This window comes from Dipteris shenzhenensis, chromosome 19 (genome assembly GCF_047967505.1).
Source record: "Dipteris shenzhenensis isolate YYH24624 ecotype China chromosome 19, Dip_SZ_1.0, whole genome shotgun sequence".
Classification (NCBI taxonomy): domain Eukaryota; kingdom Viridiplantae; phylum Streptophyta; class Polypodiopsida; order Gleicheniales; family Dipteridaceae; genus Dipteris; species Dipteris shenzhenensis.
The window spans coordinates 639636-660295 of record NC_141614.1 but is presented as its reverse complement, the minus strand read 5'-3'; positions in this window follow the sequence as shown (position 1 = coordinate 660295).

Below are 20660 nucleotides of genomic sequence, written 5' to 3'. Positions count from 1 at the left end.
ACCACTTTTTCTGTCAGCCCCCCTTCCATCTCCATCTCCACCTCCCATCATCTTCCTCCCCACGATGTCCACTTTTTCTATCCATGCCCCACTCAAGGTAACCATCCTTTCCCCCTCCACCATCTCTCTACCTCTCTCTACACCCCCATCACCCTCCACTCCACCATCTCTCTATCTCTCTCTAAACCCCCATCTCCCCTTTTCCCCCTCCACCTCCCCTTCCCAACCTCCACCTCCACCCACCCTTCCCCCCCCCTTCTCTCCCATCTCCAGCCTCCCCCCATTCCCTCCACCACCACCTTCCACCCCCCCATCAATTGCATATTGTTTTGCCATTATCGGGCTACGAAGGTCAAAATCAATTGTGGGTTTCAAAGTCAAATGAACTCACTTGAAAGATACAATTAAGCATTATAAATGCAACTCAGATTTGGACGAAGAATAGAACTTGCATACTTTCGCGAGCTTTCTTCATCCCTTGACGCTCTCCAAGAATTCAACCTCTCACCATCGACAAGTAGCATGGATGAGGGGATCCCACCAGATTCCTTCAACTCTTTGACGCAGCATGTTGTGCTAGATGCAATCAATCAAATGAAATCAAAGCCACCTGGTTCATGATGGCCCTAACCGATGAGGCTTAGGAATGGTACCTTGACCTTCTTGTAGAGGAAAGAGCCACACGGGCATTGATATTTGGTCAATTTAGAAGAAGATTCCAAACAAAATGGCTACAAGATGACCCCGCATTACAATTAGGCAATTTAGCAATGGGTAAGAAAGAAAAGGTCAAAACATACTTAGGAAGAATGAAAAGATTAATAGCAAAGTGTGTTCCCCATTTGAATGACAACTACCTCATAGCAAGGTTTACCTCTATAGCAAGGTCTATCTCTGGCTTGAAAAAATACATTCACAAGGGCATGAAAAAAGTCAATAGCTATGCACATTTCAGCGACGCTCATGAAGCTGCAATTAACATTGAGGACAGCATGAATGATTCTAACAGCGACAGTGATGGCTATAAATCAAGTCATCACAAAAATAAATCTTCAAAGAAGGGAAGCACTTTCGATAAAGATCACACCACCGAGGATAGAGTGGAAGCAATGGCCCTAAGAGTAAAAGATGAAATGATGTAGACCATCGAGCAAAAGCTGTGTGTCTCTCAGCCACCACAATACCCATGGAGAGAAAATGTTTGGTGCTCACACTATATGGCCAACCCTATAGCCAATGAATGCCCAATCCTGAGGAATAGACTAAACCCACCAGAAGTGGGTCAGCCCCATGGTTACGGTGTCCCATTTGCAATGTTGTAGGGCATGATGTAAATAACTGTTTCTATAATATGAGGGTAGCACAACCCTAGCCCCGACAATACCAACAGCTACCAATCCCAATGTATAGGCAATCCGCATTGGTATCTAATGTACAAACAAGTGCCATGTCTCAACCCACTCCCAGTGAGGACACAAGTGCCTCAACTAATGAGGAATCACAATCATGCGCAATATCCATGGGCTCCCAATCTTGCTCTAGTAGTTCCGGTGCAACAACTCCAACATGAAGAGCTGGAACCTCACAATGAGTATGAAACATAATACCTTGTGTACTACATGGATGGTGTTGAAGGACTCATCCTAGTGTATTATAATCCAGTATGGCCCACCACATATCAAACACCCATCAAGTGTTTTGGTTGTGGAGAAAACCACCGCATAGCAGAATGCCCACACAAGGGTAACCCAATTACATTCCAACCCGTGTGTGCAGGGAATGCGGAGTTGGGCATGCCTGCATGGAGTGCCCACGAAGAACAAAGCCTCAACCAACCACGGAAGTAAAACCTGCAAACCCAATGTGAGAATAAAGAGTGAAATGGTGAATAGTAACAAAAAAGAAGAACAAGGGAACAAAAGTGAATTGGACCAAATATCTTTTAGTGGAGCTAGCAGAGCCAAGCAAGCACCTCAAAATGCCATGAAGGATTAAGGAAAGTTCCCAATTACTTCAAAAACTACACCAAGGGAGAAGCAAAAATAGCAATGCCTAGACCAGTCAAGGAATCAGAGCTCACAGAAACATAGAATATTGAGGATACCCCAGTTTATGAAGGACCAGCCAAGACAAGGAAACTGAATCTTGCCTTGGATGGAGAAGAAGAAAAGCCATTATACATTGGCAAACAACTCACTCTAGAAGAAGAAAAAGAATTAAAAACATACCTGATGGAATATAGATATTGCATAGCTTGGTCCTACAAAGAAATGAAAGGGATTTCCCTTGAAGTTGCAGTACATACCATACCAATAAGGAAAGGATCCAAACCAAAGGTATGTGGACCTTACATGAGAAATCCCAAGTGTGGCACCCATGTCTATGAAGAGCTAGAAAAATTATTGGATGCTGGTTTCATTTATGAGATTGAGCATGCTCATTGGGCATCACCAATTGTGATTGTTCCTAATAAAAACAAGAAGCTCCGAATGTGTGTAAATATCAAGAACGTCAATGCAACAACAATCAAAGATCACTATCCCCTACCATTGACTGAAACATTTTTACAAAGGGTAGCAGGATTTGAAGTGTATAGCTTCTTGGATGGGTTCAGTGGGTAAAACCAAGTACAAATTGCACCTCAAGATCAGGCAAAGACCACATTTGCCTGAGAATGGGGCATTTTTTCATATAGATTCATGCCATTCAACTTGTGCAATGCCCCATATACTTTCCAAAGGGTGATGTACACCGCCTTCAAGGAATTCCTCAACAAGTTTCTACGGGGTTTCTACAAGTCTTCCTCGACGACTTGTGCGTACACTTAGGAAAAGAGGATCACTTGTTGAAATTCCTTGAAGAAGTGCTAAGAAAAGGCAAGTAGTATGGAATATATTTGAATCCTCTAAAATGCCAATTCTTGGTCACACACGGAGTAGTCTTGGGACACATAGTCTCTCGACATGAAATGAAAAAACGAGGAAGGAAGGCATGTTTTGATAGAAACCTCAAAGACAAAGATATCAAGGAAGGCGACCTGGTTTTGCTAAATAATACCAAATTCCATAAGGGCAAGCTCAAATTTCTAGATTAAGGATCTTATAGAGTTAAAGAAATGAACCCCATCAGAGCTGTGCTGCTAGAAACACTAGATGGAGTCTAGTTCACGACAACAATAAATGGGGGCCGAATGAAGCGCTACTACATCAACATGCAAGCCATCCCCAAAAATAATGAAGATTTGGGGGCCCCAAGTCTTCCATAATTAGGACTAGATTGCATCACAAGCACTCACTAGCACTCACTAGCATATGTACGACTTCACACATATAGGTAGTTTCAATCGATTTCAACCTAGGGATAAAAGGTGATAATTGAGTCCTAGCTTCCCTATGATTTCCTTAGCAAAATAAGCATATAGGAGGAATGCCCACCGCATTAGTCATGCATAGCGCACCCACACATTTTGAGCACCGCAAATAAATTGCACAACTAAAAGCCCCAAGAGATACTTGTTTTGATCCACAAACAAGGCACCCTCATCACAAAAACAGTAAAATGCATTTATCTACTCACAAAAGAAACATGTACTCTTAGCACAGGGCACTATATTGGCACTGTCAAACTGAGACCTGATTCATGTCTGCAATACTGGGGTGAAGAAAGTCCAATAAGATGGAAAAAAGACCTACAACACCATCGACAAAGTTACACCATGCCAAATAGCCCAAGCCTCAACCTCAAGACCCGGGGGGTCCACTAGGGGGGTTATATAAGGGAAGGAAGGTACATTTTATAAGGTAAGGTCCCATAAATAGGGGGTAGAAAAGGGGAATTTTCATATATTTATTACACGCAGGTGACGTCTCCTTATTACTACTAGTGAGTCCCCCGTGCCTCAAGAACCCTTCTCAAATCACCACCTTGAAGGACACGATGTAGAATCACCAACCTAGAGGTTAGCACCAAAACAACCATAGCTAGTGGTTCTGGACATTAATACCGATGAGAAAATAAATGCAACATGCCAAGAAGATATGCCACAGAACCTAAGGATCCTAGAGTCAGGAGAAATCGAGGCAGAGCAATTGACTATGCAGGAAGAACACCTTGATGACCAAAGCAGCAAAGAGATAGCAACAGATGAATCAATACAGCTTGTATGGCCACGAGTCTCAACGTTTTCCATGTCACCCGATGCTTACAACTTCTTGTAGCCAAAGGGTCTAGGAAGTCTTTTTGAAAAGCTAAAATCCTTCTTACCCCAACACCTGCTATGACAGAATACATTTGTCAATTCATAACATCATATAAAAGCAGAGAGTTGGAGAAAGATAAAGTATAGCACAGCAACATATAAAGAAAAGTGCTTATAGATTTACCTCAATAGACCCACTATGCAGGAGGCTTTCTCATTTCTAGAGGCACAAGAAGAATCTCCAAAGAAACATCAGGATGCAAGATTCTCTAAGATTCAGGATTTACTCCCACTTAACACAAAGTCACAAAGCGGGGGAATATGCCATGATATGATTCTGGATCCCATATGCAAAGAGGCAGCTAAGTTTTTGGGTGACATTTTCAATCATATAGGAGTGAGAAAAAGTTATATGTTAGTAAAAACTCTCACACTCCTTTGTAGAGAAAAACTACAAGACTGGGCTCAACACATATCCTTGCTACTAACCAATTATGTATCCACTACACATAATGGCAAAATCTACATTGCCCATCTATTGGTCAATAATAATTGGGTTTGCAATAGAGCAAGAGGAAGACTCTACTTCACTCTCATCACAAGATATAGAGGACTTTGAAACATTGTTATTATCGCCAGAATGGGAATTAGACCCTCCACCTACTCTCAATGCAGATAACATGGTTGGGCGACAATCTGAATAGATTCCAAAGAATGACAATGTGGAACTCTGCCAAAGAATCTTGCAACTCAGTTCACTCTTGTTCCTTCAAGAGAAGGACTCGAGCATGGCTTATATTTCCGAAACTTCTTACATTGGGAACTCTGGGGTAACTTTTCCACTAGTAAGGTGTTTCCAAGTAAGGGTTCATTTGCTGCGCATACTCCTTCGAGTCCCTCAGGGGACCATTCAAGAGGCTCCAGTTCTGATTTTGAGGGCACTGGCTTTGCAAGGTACAATTCGGCGATCCTTGTTTGGACTCATTCAAATTCATTGAAGTGTTGGCCTTGGCTTTTCTGCGGTACATGACCAGTCATGGTGAGTGGTTTGATGATGTCAAAAATTTAGACAGGCGAGTTTATGTCAAAACATGTGATAATACTGTGCATCCGATTGTGCAGGTTGGTAAAGTACCACTAGCTATGCAAGATGGCAACCCTACTCAACCATCTGACCAACACAAACCAGATTCTTGGTGATATTAGGAACATTACATTTGCCACTCAATACTATCAGTTAATCCAGGAATCTAACTCCTATCATATAGTTACACCTAACTTTTTTCTTACACTTGACAATCCATCCCTTGACTATCAAGTTGCTAAATCCATTTGCCCAGCTCTTCCTCCACTTTCCACCAAAATCCCTACTTCTACCTTCTCCAATTCACTACTTGCTTCAACCTCAAGCTTTCCCCCTATAACCTCTTCCTCTCCCTCAAAACCACATATTCCTCTGATCTCCCTTGAATTTTTCTAGCCCATTCCACACCATTTAGGCATCTATAACACTCATCATTTTGCGCCCCCGTGTATGCCCCTTTTTGCACTATTTCACTCATTAGTTTCCACCGTGACCTTCGATTGACAATTCGTCTACACCGATACATTCCCCCACTCAGTGGGACAATCCTATTTAAAATAGTGTATCTGCACAACTTGTATTCTTACATGCCGAGGACCCAATACAAATAGACACATCTTTCACAAAACTAGAGATTATTGATGTTCAAGTATTTGACCTATGGATGACCATCGTTACTACAGTGAGCTATTGATTCAAGGTATTTATGATGAGATCATGTCCTCTAATTGAACTAGCTCCATGGCTTCCATTCACTACTACACATGGATCCTATTGCGACATTTAAGTACCGATGTTTAGCACACGCAGGGCCCTAATCGTCGGTATGGGAAGCACATCTCGTAAAGCGTCTCTATATAGCGAATTTAGGCAAACGTCGCTTTATAGTGACGATTACAAATGTCGCTATATAGCGACTTTTAAGTGTCGCTATATAGCGACACTGAGATACTATTTTATAGCGACGTTTTCCAGAGAGGTTTTTTACTCATATAGGCCTTAAAAGTTAGTTTTTTCCAATGACAAATTTTTTTAAATTTTCATACATGTTTGATCTTTTGAGAGAATAAAAGTATGAGAGCATGTACATCAAGCCTTTGAAGCTCATATATTCATGTCCAAGTTTGAGATGAAAAAAATCAATGAAGAGCATTTACATTAACTGTTTCATCTTGAGCCAAGTCTAAGGTGCCAAACAAGTCTATCTCTAACTCTATACCGAGTTGATCTCCTATATCATCATCGTACTCTAGCATCATACGTTCACCTAAAAGTACTTGATCATCTTCTTCAATAAAGTGTGGTGATTCTTGATGATCGTTGTCTTCTTCCTCGATATCATGATCGCCATCTTCCTCCCATGCAATGTCATTATGCGCATCTTCCTCTTGGCTCAAATTGTGATCTTCATCTTCTTCGCTAGATTCATCAGGATCAATTGGATCCGGCATTGGTAGTGGCATCTCCATATCCACATCTCTATCTTTAAAAATTTGCTTACTTCATGGTGCAACTTGGATCACATACCACCATCTTGGATCAGAACGATCCGGATGAAAAACCACCTATATTGAGGATGGGTGCCAAAAGTCATCAATTATATATATGAAATTATGCTCAAGTACATGTATCAATGGATCTTTAAAAATGAAAGCTTCGATTAATTAAATCATTAGTATGCACCTGCTCACAGTGCTCAGGAAGAACAAATTGTGATACCTGCATACCACTATCTGCATTGCTTTGAGGAGATTCTTTTGATCTCAATCGGCCTCATGGCAAAGTATGTGAACCATTGCTAGAGGACACTACAGGTCCACTAATATTTTGTGATTCCCAATGCTACACACTCACTTAAAGTACAACATTCCCAATGCTTTGCAAAATTTTATTCAGTTGGACAGTCTCCACTCACTTAAAGTAGAGCATTTCCAATGCTTCTCTCACTTTATTCCAACCTTTATCCTTATCATAGCGAACACATCGTGCCTTAGTGCACTTGTAATCTTCCATCGTAGTCCTTCCACAAATACTCTCTTATTTCTTACATCCTAGTCCTTCTGATTAACTTGTATTCATCTTTCACTTTACGTCTTCCCTCACTTTCTATCACTCTTGAAGGAGGGGCAGCTCACTGTGCATCCCTCGCTATTGCTCCCTCACTCTCCTTCTCCCACTTTTCCTCTAAGACAATGACTAGTTACTACCCGACTTCATTTACTGAACTCAAATTCTGTCTTAGATCTCTTTTGTATGGACCAATGAAGGGAAAATCATTCGAGGAGGATATGTTATGCACATGGCTGCTTGATTTGAACTCAGCAGAAGAGGTGAATATCCTTAGCTTTCTTTTTCGCTTCTTTTAATCACGTACTTCTTATGCGAATGAGTTAAATTTTCGTACAAGATATGGCGGTGGCTAGAAGCTGTATTGAAAAAAATGGTGAAGATGAGGAAAGCCAAGAGAGAAAAGAAGAGTTGTTGAATTCTTACAAGTCGGCGGAAGATTTGAAACAAGTTGTGAGGAGAGTCTGTGAGGAGATTTGCGATGCCAGCCTTGGTTACGCATGGCCTGCAAGTTTAAAGTCTACTTGTTTTCATGAAGCCAATGCCATAGTAGGCACTTTCAAGGACATATGCTCTCTCTAATGACTTAATAGTCAAGTGATGGAAATTTAATTCCATAGAAATTTAAAGTAACTGTGAAATTTAATTCCATAGACTTATGTGTTTTCTAAAGTAACTGTAATAGACAAGAAATGAAACTACAGTTCCACAAAGACTTTTTAGTTCTCTAATGTAAAGTTGTAATAGACAAGAGACACAAAGATGACATCTTCTAGGCTGAGCTAATGGAAGGTGTTTTTTAACACCATATGGCTTTCAGTTATATGATCTACTTCTTGTACAAATGTGTCATGCTTTTTTTTAAATGTACTCTAGTTTTTTTTCTAATTTGATTTTTTAAAATCTTACTTTTTGTCTTTTTTAACAACATGAACTCCTCTCTTTTTAATGTACTCTAGTTTTAATAACATGTCACGTCATTTTTTCTAATTTGCTTTTTTAAAATCTTACTTTTTGACTCAAAGTTTTGTTTTATAAGAGCCTCTTTTTTTGAAATGCTTTATCCAAAATTATCTCACAAAACAAATTTGGACAATGCACTAGTCCAAAATTAATGAAATAGGTGTTGCCTGTAAAATCGGGACATTCGGCTGAGGTCCTGCATGACCTAGCATACCACCCTTGCGAAGCTGGCCATCGGGATGAGTAGATCAATGGACTTTTGAAACTTTCTGATATCCTAAAGTGCCACTGTCCCTGGCTTGAATCTGTACCGCCTCACTAGAGGAAGGCCTCTTTGCCCTCGATGTGGAGGGCCTCTTCCTAGATGTTGAGGGCCTCTTTGACCTGCACTTGGAGCTCGGGCACCTCTGCCCCATTGGCATGGACCCTGATTGTCTGTTCTTCTCTTGGTCCTCTGCTCTGTCCTTCATTGTTCCTCTTCCACATGCTCCTCCTCTGTGCTCTCCGAGTCATCCGTCTCTATCAGAGGATCTTCTTGTGCCTTCCTCTGTCCCTCCTCTTGTGCCTTCCTCTCCTTGTATGGTATCTAGATTGGCAGTTTCTCCCTTCGACGGGGATCATTAGGGGGAGAGGGGGGGGGGCTATCACTCTTTGTCTTTGAGTCAGAGGTGAGTATGGCTGTGCCAGTCTCCGTGGTGACTTGATCTTGGGCCTGGACATGGGGGATGGAGAGAGTGTGCAAGAGAAAGGGTGAGGGTGCAAGAGATAGGGTGCAAATCTCAGGGGCAAGTGGGAGGTGGTGTGGGAGTGGAGAGCTCTTTATATAGTGAAATGAAAATGAGGGCGCATTCTCTTATATAGGGACAAAAACCCTAATTTTTTTAAAATACTTGTTTCAATAAAAACCCTTTAAAAAGTAAAATTAGTGCAACCTTGAGCTAAATACTTATAATTAACATCCCATAACACAGAATTTCTCATTTATACTGCAACTCATGTCCATTATACGTTGGCTTTACTGCAAATCACATAACTATAATTACAAATAAATTTTGAAACTTATGCATGGGCATCCACATTGAAATAGCCTACACCATCATTTTCGTATGTCTCCACCCATATGCACCCTTGTCTAGAATATGGGTTGCATGCCAACTTGCATGATTCTATCTTGCATTCGATGAGTTGTATATTCTTCTTCGATGTTCCGCATTAACATCTTGCACTGCATGGGACACTAAGGACTCTTTGAATGCTAGTGTTGCAACTGCTCTTATTTTGATACGCCTGTACCACCATTGAACCAATTGAACGATTGGGCTTGACTTAGTTCTACCACCCCCGTGTTGGATCGCTCTATTATATGCACAACGTGCTTGCCAATGCGATCTTTCCATCCCCTGAGTGGACCACACTTCGATGCTTCCATAATTCCATGCCATGTATGGTGCATGAGCATATAATATGTGCTGCCAAATAGAAAAACAAATCAGTAAATATAGGACCATTCAATATGCACATCTCAATGTCCAAGTTAGAGATTACCATGTACTGTGTGAAATGATTCTTTCCCCAAGCTATCTCCATATTCTGGCTAAAGTCATTCACAGCATTGATGAAACATTGTGCAACATCTTCTTTGAATCTTTTCTTTTGTAGTAAAGATACCAAGCTATCAAGAGCTAACCACACTCGCGCCTTTTCCAGTCTTTTTTGTCCCTTCCCCCCTCGTTCACAACATGCATTGTGTAACTTTCTCCATACATCAAACTCATTATCACGTTTAAGCTTGTCATTCTTCTTCTTTGCAACAGAAAGGCATTTTAAAGCCTTCACACCACAAAAGCTTGGCTTACAAGGAACATTGCTTGTTTTTCTCATCTTTTGTAATCTTTACTTGCCCAGAGTGTAGTCTCATATCTAAAAGAACCTTTTCAATTCTTGCAATCATCCTCTCACTCTCTTGTTGGGGCTTCAAGTTATATGCATCAATGATGTATAGGTGCACCAACTTTTCAATTATTCTCACAATAGCATGAAGTGCACAAATGTGTACTCGCTCAAGAGGAATTTCAAGAATTGGGCTCCATGATGGATCTTTCCCTGGATTATCCTTATATGGTGCCTTAGTTTGATCTATCTCTACAAGTTTAGAGGCCCATTGCTTTTGATTCTTTTTACCACCCTTTGCAAGTACTCTCGTTTGCATGCACAGTGGACAAGGATGGCTTGTATTTGCTCCATGTGCCACATTAAACATACATTTAATAGTATTGAGGTTAGTAGCTAGATGCCATTCTACACGGTAGGATCCATAGCCCTCAACTTCAAGTACCTCACCATTGTTATGACCTTTGATCACACTTGGGATATCAGTTTAGTCAAAAAACCACTTCAAAATTGAATGTGATTCTTTCGGAACCTGCAAAAAAAGCTCACATGTTATTTCAAAATATTCTAAGTCTTTTTGCATTATTGCATTAAAATACAATTTTCCATCATACCTCAAAAGCAGCCAACCACCAAATCTCCTGTTCTGATTGCACGTTCTGATTGCACACTGAATCATCTTGCATCATCAAGCTCAACTTCAAGGCCTAGTATTCTATTCATCATCAAACTAACTCTTTCCAAATTCTGACCTTTGACCACCTCACTTTCATCAAGCTTTAGTACAATCTTCAAAGTACCATTGCATTCTTCCATAGGCATATCATAAAACTTCACCATGGCTTGCAGAACTCTTCAAACATCCATCACAAAGTTATTATTGACTATCAATTCCAATTCTTAAGTCTCTCCAGCCTTTGTTTTCAAAGTTAGTGTACTACATACATGCTGGGGCTTAGGCTCACTGACTAAATCAAGTACACCCAAATTGAGTGCATGCCTAGCCTTATCAACAATAGTCGGTTTAGGAAGTGAGGCTTTAACTTTTGCTCCCACAAAAAGACATGCTGTTTTTCAGCTCTTAAATATGAGCCGATATACCCTTGTACTTATCCCTATAGTATCACAAACTCCATGTGCACTAGTTGCATTGAAATGCTCCACAACTTTGTTCATTGACTCAGATGTTATCTCTGATTTTAGACTTTTGAATTCTAGATGTTGTATGATAGACTCCAACATTTTTTTTGTAAACACTTCACCCATAGCACCATAGTGTTCATCATGGATAGACATGAGTTCTGAAACACTCCTACAAGCTCTCACTCGATGCTTCCAATGACCACTTTTCTTGGATATTTCATCCATTGGACGAAATTTCCTCTTACATAGTCTTGGACCCCTTGTAAGAAAATAGTACGCAGCGGAAGATAACAACAAAACGCAAGTACACGATGGACCCTGCCGCTGGGGGCTTTGCCCCCAGACCCCAACCGGGGGCCTGTGCCCCCCGGACCCCCTGCTATCGGGGGGGCTATCGCCCCCCCGAACCCCCCTTTTTGCAGACGGGTATCTACTCTTGGCTCCTAAGCCGTCTCATAACCATCTGGTCTACTCTAAGACTCCTTCCACCAGTGTCTAAACTAGGGATCCCTCCCAATATCCGATACCCATCATGGCTTCTCCTCATATGGGGGCCTTACAACATTGGGTACACAGAATATTGGTGGGTTACATGAGAGGTGGACATTTGAGCTAACTCTAACATGAAATGCTCCACAACTTTGTTCATTGACTCAGATGTTATCTCTGATTTTAGACTTTTGAATTCTAGATGTTGTATGATAGACTCCAACATTTTTTTTGTAAACACTTCACCCATAGCACCATAGTGTTCATCATGGATAGACATGAGTTCTGAAACACTCCTACAAGCTCTCACTCGATGCTTCCAATGACCACTTTTCTTGGATATTTCATCCATTGGACGAAATTTCCTCTTACATAGTCTTGGACCCATTGGAGTATCCTTCATGAATGATAATGTTTTCTCTAACTTCTTGATCTCATCCTTCATAGCTGTGTTTTGCATCTGTAAGTGAATTGCATTTATAGTGCTCTCTCCCAATTGAGCATCTAATGTTTGAATCTTTATCTATAATTCTTGATTTTTCTTCTCTATGCCATCATATGTAGACATTTGAACACTTGTACCTTGCATAGTGATACCAAATGTTGATTCCAAGCCTTCAATATTGCGATCCCTTTGTCTCTTTCATTAAGCAATGATTGATATTGGCTATGAAGGCTACTTGCTCCATGACCAATCAACCTTCGAGAATATCCTAACAAACCATTCTCACCCTTACATAGGAACTTCATTAAGCTGGTCAATCTATGGAATTGAGGAGTCTGACAAGTTTGTGGATCTATTGGATGTATTTCCCCTTCTAACCACAAATCCATATGTGCTTTTCCTTGATTTCAAAGAGTTACTAAATCACTTTCACTTGCTAAGGAGGATTCATTCCTCTTTAAAAATGGTGCATTCTCTGCATCTATATGAAAATGGATATCCACCTTTTTTAAATTCCGAGCAGCTTGCATGATTTCATGCACTTTCCAACTAATATAATATAACATTGACATCAATAAATAATATACAAACATGACATGTTTCAGAAAAGTATCAAACCAAGAAAAAATGAAAACCCCAATTACATACAAAATCTAACGATTAAAATCTACAAATTCAAAAAAACTTTTACTTATCATCAAACACTATTAAACTAGGTGAATGAACAATACGTCACAGGGATCTTTGAAGAAAAAACATGATCAAACTTGTCCTCCTCAATGGTCCCTCTTGTAATCCAGAATGCTGAAGTTGATGGATGTTTCTCCAATACTAATTATATGCTTCCAAAAAACTCAAAATCTATTTCAAACCATCTTCTGTAAAAAACCTCAATAGTAAGAGTGTGTCTTTTAAAATAAACAAATCTTTCTTCCTATTCAAATCATGTATTAAAAGAAAATAACAAAATTACAAAAACAAACTACAAATTAACTGCTTCTTGCAAGATGCATCATAAAATCTTGTTATTCTCATTGTCTTGCATTGTTCTAAAGGTTTTCTCACGTGAATCTCCATGCAAGTTGCTCTAATAGATTTGAGTTGAAAACTAAAAACACTCTAAAACTACATGAATGAACAGTACCCGATTCTTGGAGCAAGGTTCTTTGAAAGAAAAATGTGATTAAACTTGTCCCTCCCAGTGGTCCCAAATGTGTTCCAGGATTGATGAAGTTGATGGTTCTTACTTCAAAACAAATTCTATGCTCCCAAAACATCTCGAAATCTATTTCAAGCAATATTATGTAGAAAACCATCGATAGTAAGAGTGGAAAAGACTCAATTCTTATGGAATTTCTTACAAAACAAACAAATTTTTCAATGTTTCCAAACCATGAAATAAAACAAAACAACACAACTACACAAGGTGGACTACAAACTAACTATTTCTTCAAAGTTACATCATTAACAAACAAATCTCGTCATAATCACTGTGTTGCATTGTTCCAAAGATTATCTCACCTGAACCTCCATACAAGCTGTCTGAATGGACCCCAAACCTTCACAAATGGTTCGAAATCATGCACCCTTAGAGATTGGGGTAGGGAAAGTAACTAGTATTGAGAGATGGGAAAAAGAAAGAATGATTTTCATGCGTCCGCAACTACAATGCCTAAAAGTCAATCTTCTTTGATCCTTTTTCAAAGAATCTCGTCCACTAGCTCCTTCTAAGCTCCAAACACCTTGCATCATTCATGGCTCACTCAGAACATTGATTGCCTTGTCTTCCTAAATGAAATGATTTCAGATCGTGGGAGAATCTCAGATGAGAGAGGAAGTGGCAAGATTTGAAGGAGAAGCACCCAAAATAGAGAAAGAAGAAGGTAGGTTGAATCTCATTAAAAAATCTTGAAAGTTTTGAAAGAATGAGAGTGAAATGGGAGGGAAATACAGGTAGAGAAGAGAAGTGATGAGATTTTGGCATGAGAGTCCATCCCATGAGAGGGAGAATAGAGAACGAAGCTTCCCGCTCAAGAGCTAGTAGGAAATTTGAAAAGAGGGCTAGAGAAAAGAAAAATTCAAAATGGTACTCAGAAATGAGGGGGAAGCAAGAGGAATGAGAGAGAATGAAAGGAGTGTGGTAGTTGGATGGGAGGATTTAGTTTCAGGTCAAATGGTTCAAGTTTGGTTGAGAATTAAGGTTTCTCAGTTTGGTTATAATTAAAAAACGTGATGGGAGAGTTGAGGCAGCAAGCGGGTGCTCCACCTCATTGTTTGGGCCATTGAATAAAGAAATACAGAAGTCAAGCCACTTCCAATATTCTATTGCCCTCCACCAGCCAATATTCTATTGGGTTTTATTCACCTTATTCTTCCATGTCACCAGCCCAAGGGCTCCCTTACAGGGCCCTTTTTGAGTCCAAATTTTTTGTGATGAGTCCTTTGTGGGGCTGGTCGCTTGGCATAGGTCCACACCTTCGAAAGGCTCAACGTGGCTATGCTTTATTTCACACACTCTCACATGTCTATTGCAACAAATGTGTATTTCCCTATTAAGGAAAGCCTAATCAAACCATGGATGTTTTTATCAAAGGTATACTTATATATTAATATAAATCCTCATGAAAGTTTATCGAGCTAGATTTTTTGGTTTCACAATATTGATAGAATATAGTATACTTTTGTATATTCTCTTTTGAAATTTGAAGTAAAACATGTAAATCCTGTCGAAACTTGAGAATGTATCACATAAAAGTTTCAAAACTTGGCGAATGTTTCAAACATTTATTTTTATTAGGGCATAAAAGCTTTTGACACCAATATGAAAGTTTCGCTGCTTAACAAAAATAACATGAAAAAATCATCCATGATTCAAACACCACAAGTTTTAGTACCTTGTATTGTCTATACAACTTTTGAAGTTTTCTAGTGGAGAAGCTTGTGTAATTAGAACCTAGAAGGGGCAAATGGAGAATTGAGTATATTTTTTTGTATATCCACTGTCGTAGGCTGCCTTTCCAATGTAGGCTAGGAGGAGTGACTAGGGTAAGTCAATGTCAGAAAATTGTTTGTGCGAGTCATGTTGAAGATGTGCTTAGACCATGACCATCAATGTGAACGTTCTTCTTGTCCCTACATTGCCTAACAAGAACTGGTTTGGGACCTTGGGTCCATGCATTTCTTAAGCATTATATCCTCCAATATAGATCTTTGATCTCGGCTTAGTATTTGGAGTGAGACTTGAGATATTGCTATTCTTGTGATGATAGATGTTGCAGGAGAAGAATCTAGTTTGTTGAATTGCTTTCTATGAGACTCTGACCTCCTCATTGATGTATATCTCACACCATGTTGAGAAGTTGTTTATCAAGAAGTACTCTCTATGAGTGAAAGGCGAGTAAAGCAAGCAAGGATATCTATAATGGTTCTCACAGTGTTTGGATTTTTTGAAACATACAATTTGTTTTATTGTTTGCATGTTCATGATTGTGTACTGGCTGGTTTGAAGGATGCAAGGAACACATTTTCCACGATTGGTTTGTGTTGAAGGTACTTGTAGCTACGTCACCATAGAAAATGTATGTGCTTAAAGGGTCCATCTTCTATAATTATGGCCATTGTTTCAACAGCAATGTGCACTCCTTTAGTGGGTTTGTGTTGATGTACACAAACTATCGACAATTGCTTGTAAGAAGCAATGATAAAGGTATTAAGTAGACAACTTGTTGTGTATTAATATGTTAAGTATTGACTATGGCATTTCTTACTTTTCTTATGCACTCATAGGTGGATACACTAGTCTGCAAGCATCTAAACCACTTTCACCATGTTTCTGTCAATTTTTTGTGGTCTGGCTGTTATTGGTTGTACATGCTTGGAGAAGGGCACTTGTAGCCTCTCGAGAACTTGTTTTTGTGAGTTAAAGAGTCATTTCTAGTTGAGTATGCCTCCCCCCCGACCTCTATCTCCTTCCCCCCAACCCACCGACCCTCCACCTCCCCCCCCCCCTCTCCTCCACGCCCCCTCCACCTCCACTTCCTTCCTCCCCCCCACCTCCAACCCCCCCCCCTCTCCACCTCCACCTCTCCCCCCCCCCCCCCCGCTCCCCCCCCCACCTCCACAAGGCCCCCCCCCCCCCCCTTCGCTCCCCTGTCTCCTAACTAAAGGCCCTAAGGGCCTCTAAGGTTGCCCAGGGGCAGTGCTTGCCAGACGTGGAGCCTGTTGCTCGCACAGGAGTGGTTCCCACCTCACAAGAAGAGCCCACCTAGCAGTGACTGCTTCATAGGGAGCACCCGCCTAGTGGCACCCGCCATCGTCCCTCCTCTATTTTTTATTTTTTTTAAAGGGTTAGATTAGGGTTAGTGTAGTTTAGGTTAGTTTTGCTTTTTTTAAAACCTAGGTTAGACTAGGGTTAGTGTGTGTTAGGTTAACCTAACCTAAGACAACAAGGTAGGGTCAATAAACTAAAGTTAGGTATTATTAACCACGAGTAGGTTAGAGAAAGTTAGGCTAACGGGGTTGTTAGTATAACTAAAATAGGTTAGGTCAAATATTTTAGCTAGCTTAACTGAACAGTTAGATTAATTTTGGTTAGCCAAACTAAACACGGTTAGTACCCTTAGGTCTAAGGTCCATTCACACTTGGACCTAAAGACCACAGGGCCCCTAAATTCCCCTAACTTTAAAGGTCCATAACTTGCTTGTTTGGGACCCGGATTGGACCCGAATAGAACCAAAAATTCACACATGAAACCATTGAGCTATGGGGAAGTTTTTCAACCCATTCCACACCATCTAGGTATCTATAACACTCATCATTTTGCACCCTGTGTATGCCCCTTTTTGCACTATTTCGCTCATAAATTTCCACCGTGACCTCCAATTGACAATTCGGCTGCATCGACACATTCCCCCACTCACGTAGGACAAATCCTAGGCACATTCTTAACATGACCATCCTAATACACTAATGCATCTCTAACCCCCCTAACATTGTTTCCCCTTCTTCTCGGGGGACTGTATCTTGGCCGTTTGAAGACCAAATCGCACCCACATTGATGCCAAGATTCACTCATGCAAAGTCCAATCTCAAACGATAATTTTCAAGTCTTTTTACCATTATTATCAATCTTAGTTGTCGCCATTATAGAGGCACTGATTTCGACCCATCGATTGCATATTTTTTTGCCATTAGCGGGCTACGAAGGTCAAAATCAATTGCGGATTTCAAAGTCAAATGCACTCACTTGAAAGATACAATTAAGCATGCACCTCTCACACTGAAAGATGACCCGAGGACCTATGCTACACTTGTGAACACCTATGCTACAACAAGCAATGGCATACTATAGGTGACCAACACCCTCATAAGCTACACATGGGAGAAAGAGTGACGACATTTTGGCACTACTACCGGGGAGGTTAGTGCTTGAAGCAAAATCAGAGCACATGTTTGCATGTGTGAAAAATAACCCCCTTCCAAAAACCATTCAAGATACATCCCTCAGGGCAAAGGAGTGAAACAATGCTTCCAGATGGTGCAAAAGGACAATGTTGACTTACAAAATCACATTAATACACTAAACACCCAAAATTATCCCTTAATCCCCCCACATCCTATTAAAGCGACACCAACCCCCCTCACTTCTTTCCCCACACTTTTGCAAGCCACTTCCTTCTCCTAATTCTGTTAAGCCTCCATATTTTCCGTCTATCTCTATTTTCCGTCCTCCAAATTCCGTCCACTATTTCCACCACCACCACCACCACTTTTTTCGTCAACCCCCCCTCCACCACCACTTTTTCTATCAGCCCCCCTTCCATCTCCATCTCCACCTCCCATCATCTTCCTCCCCACGATGTCCACTTTTTCTATCCATCCCCCACTCAAGGTAACCATCCTTTCCCCCTCCACCATCTCTCTACCTCTCTCTACACCCCCATCACCCTCCACTCCACCATCTCTCTATCTCTCTCTAAACCCCCATCTCCCCTTTTCCCCCTCCACCTCCCCTTCCCAACCTCCACCTCCACCCACCCTTCCCCCCCCCTTCTCTCCCATCTCCAGCCTCCCCCCATTCCCTCCACCACCACCTTCCACCCCCCCTCTTCCCCCACATTACCCCCCTCCACCTCACTAGATCTCTACCCCCCCTCCCCCTCCCCCTCCCACCCCCTCCACCTCCAACCCCCAACAACCATGCAACAACCCCCCCTCTTCCACCTCCAATACCCCCCCCCTTCCCCCCTCCCTCCTCCACCTACCCCCCGCCTCCTCCACCCACCCCCCCCTCCACCTCCACCCCCCCCTCCAGCTCCACCTCCAACCCACCCCCCCTCCTCCACCCCCCCCTCTCCTTTTCCCCCCCTCCACCTCCACCTCTCCCCCCCCCCCTTCTCCACCCCCTTTTCCCCCGTACACATCCACCCCCTTTCTCCCCCCCCCCCTCCACCTCCTTCCCCCCCATCCACCCACCCTCCACCTCCACCCCCGTTCTCCCACCCTCCCACCTCCACCTCCTTCCCCCCAATCCACCCCTCCTCCACCTCCACCCCCTTTCTTCCCCCTCCACCTCCTTCCCCCCAACTCACCCCCCCTCCACATCCCCCCCCCCCCCCCCGTCTCCGCCACATATCTCCACCTCAACCTCCTTTCCCCTCCGACCTCCACCACCCCTCTTACCCTCCTCCACCACACATCCCCCTCCCCTCCCCCCCCCCTCCACTCCCCTCTCTCCTAACTAATGTCCCTAGGGTCCTCTAAGGTTGCCCAGCGGTGGCGCTCGCAAGAGGTGGAGCTCGCTAGCCAGGCGACGCTCCCATAAGAGCGGTGCGTGCCTCACAAGAAGAGCTCGCCTAGCGGCACCTGCCTCATAGGTGGCACCCACCTCATAGGGATCGCCTAGCAGTGCCTGTCATCGGCCCTCCCCCTTTTTTTTTAAAGGGTTAGGTTAGGGTTAGTGTAGTTTAGGTTAGTTTTGATTTTTTTAAAACCTAACTTAGATTAGGGTTAGTGTAGTTTAGGTTAGTTTTGTTTCTTTTAAACCTAGGTTAGATTAGGGTTAGTGTGTGTTAGGTTAACCTAACCTAAGACAACAAGGTAGGGTCAATAAACTATAGTTAGGTATTATTAACCACCAGTAGGTTAGAGAAAGTTAGGCTAACTTGGTTGTTAGTATAACCAAACTAGGTTAGGTCAAATAGTTTAGTTAGGTTAACTGAACAGTTTGACTTTGGTTAGCCAAACTAAGCAAGGTAGGTACCCTTAGGTCTAAGGTCCATTCACACTTGGACCTAAAGACCAAAGGCCCCTGAATTCCCCTAACTTTAAAGGTCGATAACTTGCTTATTTGGGACCCGAATTGAACAAAAAATTCACACATGGAACCGTTGAGCTACGGGGAAGTTTTCCCACCCATTCCACACCATTTAGGAATCTATAACACTCGTAATTTTGCACCCTCGTGTATGCCTCTTTTTACACTATTTCGCTCATAAGTTTCCACCAAAACCTCCGATTAACCATTCGTCTGCACCAACACATTCCCCCACTTAGGTAGGACAATCCTAGGCACATTATTAACACGATGATTCCTAATACACTAATGCATCTCTAACCCCCTAACTTTTTTTCCCTTTCTTCGGGTGATCGTATTTGGGCGGTTTGAAGTCCAAATCGCACCCAGGCTGACGCCAAGATTCACTCACGCAAAGTCCAATCTCAAACGATAATTTTTAAGTCCTTTTACCATCATTATCAATCTCAATAGTTGCCATTACATAGGCACTGATTTTGACCCATCAATTGCATATTGTTTTGCCATTATCGGGCTACGAAGGTCAAAATCAATTGTGGGTTTCAAAGTCAAATGAACTCACTTGAAAGATACAATTAAGCATTATAAATGCAACTCAGATTTGGACAAAGAATAGAACCTGCATACTTTCGTGAGCTTTCTTCATCCCTTGATGCTCTCCAAGAATTCAACCTCTCACCATCGACAAGTAGCATGGAGGACCTAAGGGTTGAAAAAGAAATAGGTAATGATGATATGCATCCTGCAAATTACTTTGGTGAACAATGCAACTACAACCACAACAACAATGGCAGACGACACCTTGGTAAATTGGAAATTCCAAAGTACAATGGATGAGGGGATCCCACTAGATTCCTTCAACTCTTCGACGCAGCATGTTGTGCTAGATGCAATCAATCAAATGAAATCAAAGCCACCTGGTTCCTGATGGCCCTAACCGATGAGGCTTCAGAATGGTACCTTGACCTTCTTGTAGAGGAAAGAGCCACATGGGCATTGATATTTGGTCAATTTAGAAGAAGATTCCAAACAAAATGGCTACAAGATGACCCCACATTACAATTG